Source organism: Papaver somniferum, chromosome 6 (genome assembly GCF_003573695.1).
Source record: "Papaver somniferum cultivar HN1 chromosome 6, ASM357369v1, whole genome shotgun sequence".
Taxonomy (NCBI): Eukaryota; Viridiplantae; Streptophyta; class Magnoliopsida; order Ranunculales; family Papaveraceae; genus Papaver; species Papaver somniferum.
This window is the reverse complement of record NC_039363.1, coordinates 133723771-133729770: the sequence shown is the minus strand read 5'-3', so window position 1 is coordinate 133729770 and position 6000 is coordinate 133723771.

Below are 6000 nucleotides of genomic sequence, written 5' to 3'. Positions count from 1 at the left end.
ATGCACAGTACGCACATGGAGGTAGAACCGAAACTTGTTTTGGTAGAACCTTAAACCCATGATTGTGGTTGAATGTGAAAAAGCGGGGGTATAACAACACCATCCAATATTTTGCTTAGCAATCTGTATGGACTAACTCCGATATACTTTATAGAGAATCAACTAGACAGTCAGACTCAATCTAGATAAAAGTATCTCAAGGATTTAATATCTCTCTTTTGATTTGATTTACTCGAGCTAATAAAATCAACGAGTCTTTAATCAAATACAAGGAATAACTTGGATGGTACCAAAGACCAATATCCAAGGATCAATCAATTTAAATTAACAACCAAAGGTCGGATATTCTAATTGATGATCTACGACGCACAACCTGTATTATTTCAATTATAAAGATAAATAATATAATTCCGAAATAGAAATAACACAGACACCAGAATTTTGTTCACGAGGAAACCGCAAATGCAGAAAAAACCCAGGACCTAGTCCAGATTGAACACACACTGTATTAAGCCGCTACACACACTAGCCTACTCCAAGCTAACTTCGGACTGGACTGTATTTGAACCCCAATCAGTTTCCCAATGATCCAAGATACAGTTGTACTCTCTACGCCTCTGATCCCAACAGGATACTGCGCACTAGATTCCCTTAGCTGGTCTCACCCACAACTAAGAGTTGCTACGACCCAAAATCGCAGGCTTTGACAATAAACAAATCTGTCTCACACACACAAGTCTATTAAAGGATCAATCTGTCTCCCACAGATAAACCCTAAATGTTTGGTTCTGTCTTTTGATAATAATCAAGGTGAACAGGAACCAATTGATAATCTGGTCTTATATTCCCGAAGAACAGCCTAGAGTTATCAATCACCTCACAACAATCTTAATCGTATGGTAGCGAAACAAGATGTTGCGGAATCACAAACAATGAGACGAAGATGTTTGTGATTACTTTTTATATCTTGCCTATCGGAGATATCAATCTCAATCTAATCAATCTGATTGTACTCGTACGATAGAAGATGCAAGATCAGATCACAGAACTACGATAAAAGTAGTATCGGTCTGGCTTCACAATCCCAATGAAGTCTTTAAGTCGTTAACCTGGTTTTAGAAGAAGAAAACCAAAGGTTAAAGGAGAATCGACTCTAGCACGCAAACTAGTATCACACGTTAGGTGTGGGAATTATTTTGCACAATACTAGATGTCTCCTTTATATAGTCTTTCAAATCAGGGTTTGCAATCAATATTAGCTTAGTAACAAAGCATTCAATATTCACCGTTAGATGAAAACCTGATTTAGATTCAAGCTAATATTTCTCAACTGTTAGATCAAAAACTTAGCTTGCTATACACACTTGACAATGCACGCTTCTAGGTTTGTTAACCGTACCCAAACGTATGTACTTGTTGGTTCAACAATATCTAACCAAATGGTTAGCCATATGAGCATTTCATATCAACCATGTTCTTCTTCACCATAACTAGTTCAAATGACTTCAAATGAACTAGTTGGAGAGTTGTTCAGTTGCAAGGAAATCTTATATACTACACAAGACACAATTGAAGCAAAGATGATTTGATTCACTTGAATCGGTTCATGAACTTTTATAGCCACGGTTTGCAAACTGCATTCCTTAGTATTTTTAAGTTTAAGTTCAGAAATCATCTTCAGATATATAACCTTCTCAAGTTCGCAGACTAGGTTCGCGGACTTAAGTTACCGGGCAGAGTTTACAAAATTCAGCAGAAATTCCCGGGTATGAGAACTTCGCCGGTTCGCGGACTGGGTTTGCGGACTGAGTTCGCGGACTTAGCTTCACGCAAGTAGTTTTTCAACTCCAGCAGAAATTCTTGGGTTTGAGAACTTCGGCAGTTCGCGGACTGAGTTCGCGGAATTGGATCACGCCATTCTTCTGGTTCTCTTGATCAACAAAGTTCGCAAACTTTGGTTCAAGGAATATGACTTATACATAAATGTGTTTCCACAACAATGCTTATGTCCACCATTGGTGATGTAATCTAAACTCTCATTTCAATCATTGAAACATTCTTAGAGGACGTTATAGAGTTGTTACACCATTTCTCTTCAAAGCAATTTTCAAGATGATTGAAACATATCATGACTTTCGTCACATGGTAAGGATAAACTTGATCGAAGGGAAAAGCTTACCAACACATATTTCGAGATATAGATAGGCGAGGTATACTCGGCTCGAAATACCAAATATGTATAATCCAAGTATATATATATATATCATACGACTTCTTATCTCAAAGAGTAGGAGATAAAGTAGATATATTTTTGAGTGATAGATAAGTTCAAGTCTTCACATACGTTTTTGTCGAGAAGTTCCACCGGTTCCTTGAGTAGTTCTTCTACTTGTATGATGAATCGCCATGAAGTTCTTGAGCTAAACTACACTTTTTATCCTAGTCCGAGACTTAGCTATAATAGACTAGAAATCAAGACTTATAGTTTTGATCACTAACATTTACAAACATGCTTGAGATAGCAACGCACGAGAGTTCGACCGAGCAATGCTCTAACAATCTCCCCCTTTGTCAATTTTAGTGACAAAGATATCAATACATATGGAATACAAAAAAGATAAAGAAAATTTAGTAGCTCCTATTCCACATGTCTAATCTTCAACATTCCTCGAAATCTTCGTCACTTCCAAGTACTCCAATGATCCCAAAGGTTGTAAGTTTAACATCAATGTTGTTGAAGATACGTAGCTATAACAATGAGAAAACGTAGTTCTCGATCATTGTTATACAGTGTCATAGTATTATTACACGAGGTCAAAGTTCAATTGTATCACAACTTCAACAATAATACTATGGTGATATGTATCACTCCCCCTTAGTCAATACTCCATCTCACATGGAAACCACTCCCCCTTACACAATAATCCAAAAACCATATGTATTTGTAGTGTGAACTACATATTAATTCTCCCCCTTTTTGTCAATAAAATTGGCAAAGGTACAAGAACGGGATCATAATGAAATTTCCGAGAGAGACATTTCATGGAAAAAGGAAAAAAAATACATACCAACTAATTAGATGCAATCATAAAGCCGAAGCAAAATGCATTCATCAAGGAGTTTGAAGATACAAGATAACCCCTCTAAAATTCCACATCCACACACCCCTCAAGATATGACCATTAAGCACAAATTCAAAAGAACTCTCCCCCATTTGATGTCATTCCCAAAAGAACAATAACGCGCGACCTTAATTTCGAAAGAAAAGAAGGATTTCTTTGGACATAACAAATCACATACAAGTATGAATTTGAATCCAAAAATACTCAATTAAATTAACCACAAGAGAACCCATGATTAATTTAATCGGTAATGCTCAACATAAGAAAACTTACGGAGCCTCAACTAACTAACCAAACAAGATGATTAATTTAGTTGACAATGCTCAACATAAAGTATCTCACGGAACAACAACAAAGCTAATCATTAAGTAATCAACTTGGTCGTTTAGTGCTCAACATTAGACACTTTATGGAGCCTCACAGTAATACATAAAATATGGATCAAGGAAGATCAATACTGCGGAATAACACAGGGATTCATTATATTTTCCATCACTATTCACATAAAGACATTCAATAGACATAATCCTTGCAAACAAAATATTTTAACCTATATTCCATCAATAATTCAAATAATAGGCTTAACTTTTGTACTTTTCAAAAGTCTATTCATTCTTTTATCAATACATGCATATCGACATACGAAAGACTTTACTTTTGATAAGGTATGGGACAAACATAGTTCACGGACGCAAACACACACATCCCATAAGAATTGCAATATATGAAACCATAAGGATTAATACTGCAAAGATCATCTTCCAAATAAATTTAGAATTTAAACTAATAAATCTAAAAACATGAAGATGAAAACGTTAGACATAGCTACGTGTATTCACAATAATGGCTATTCCAAACTCCAGTAATCCTTCTCAAAAGAAGAATAAATTCTCATAAGAAGTTTCCTAGGCATCAGGACAAACTCGTAATGCACATATAAGATGATTTGTCCTTTGAGGGTAGAATCAATCTTTTTCGCCTGGATTTACACCAAGAATAGCTACCAAAGGCGTATAAACATATTTTCTTAACAAAGAAGAACATACAAAGTCATTAACGACCATGCACTACAGTTCACATAAGATGATTGTGAACATTCAAGAATCCCATAGTAATGCATACTACTGCCTGTTCTTGAACTTCCTTCTTTGTGATTCAGCAACAACATTCTTTTAAAAGATACAATGAGGTTAGAAGAGTAGTACTCCAAGAATACAAGTGCCAAGTCCAAGAGAAGTGGAACAAGTGCAACGAAACTGAGCAAAACACTCAAAAACAAGAGACAGGACAAGTACCAATCTTATATCATCCAAATACAATAATTCTCATATCCATTTTGAAGAGAATTCAAAGAGGAATATAACTCAAAAATAATGAGGTCATTCCGAGTTCGTACGAAGAAGTTACGGCCAAAACAAGTTTACCGAATATCGACGTCAAGTATGCATACGAGTTTGCAAACGAATTTTCAAGTCCACGAACTTAAACCCCTGGATTTTGATTTTGAAAGATGTTATGCATACTTGGTAGGTGTGCCATGAATTCCAAACATCCCGAACTACTATTTTCAAACTTAAACGTTTAAGAACCTTAAACACAGATCAAGTTAAGTAGAAAAGAACGATAAGAAAGGTATGTGAATCATTATAAGTTCTCTAAACAAATAAAAGCACAAATCTTGCTCAAGTTTATAGACATACCTTTTTATATGAATCCAATTGAATTCTACAGCCTGACCGAACATAATTTGTGCGTCCCAATTTTCGTTCTTCCCTCACCGTATACATAGCAGGGAATTCCTTGGTGAGGATGCACTTACAACACAATCAAGTTGTGTTGGGGTGAACAATATCTTGTTCACCACAATTGACCTTTGGATTATCATGAAAGGGATCACTTTTAGAGCCTTTCACATCCAATTCCATTTTTCCAAAAAACTTGTTAAGTTCCAACATCATGGATACTTCTTTATCCATAGTCATGGAATTTTCTGGAAGATCATTCCTTTTCACACTCAAAGCATCATTAGCTTTCTTTGGTACCCACTTCTGAGTGCGTTTAGGAACAACCGGAACCTTCTTCCCATTACTCTCTTCAATATTTCTCGGAAGAGAATTGGATTGACTATTCTTCTGCAAGTTAGTCTTTCTCCAATTGGGAGCATCGGATCTTGTCTTCGTCTTTACGAAGTTATCCTTTTGATAACCATTACGATTGTGAAAAGGATTCATATAATGTTTATAGGAAAATCTAGGTTTATCACAGCAATGATTCCTTTGCCTAAAGGTTGGAAAGTTACAACCTGTGATATTAAGGGGATTAGCCTTAGAATATGATCTTGGTTTCACAACTTCTTGTGATGCCCAAACAAGAACATCATGAAGTTTATTATTCCTTATACGAAAACGACATATCCTTTCCAGGTGACCTTTATTTCCGCAATAGTGGCAAACATAAGGAATGTTCTTACTTCGATCCGTATGTGCTGACTTTGGAGGTTGATATTCTTTGCTCTTTCGAACCTTAATTGCCGGTGAAGGTATTTCACTTTTTCCATCAGTGGAAACCTTTTGTTGAGAAGAATCACTAGCATTGACAAATTTTACCTCTTTGCTAATACTTGGAGCATCTATTCCCTTATAGCCCAATCCTCGTGTATCACGATGATTTTTACTTGCTCCTAGCATAGTGGTTAATTTGCTTGGACTAGTATTGAAATTTTTCAAGTCATCTTCCAACATCTTGATTTTATCAAGAGCAGCAGCTAAATCAGCTTCAAGGCGTTTTTCTCGAGCGAGACAAGCACTTTCTCTGTCATCAAAACTAATTTGTTGAGAGTTAAACCTTGCTTCATATTCTTCAAGTTTCTCTTCCAACA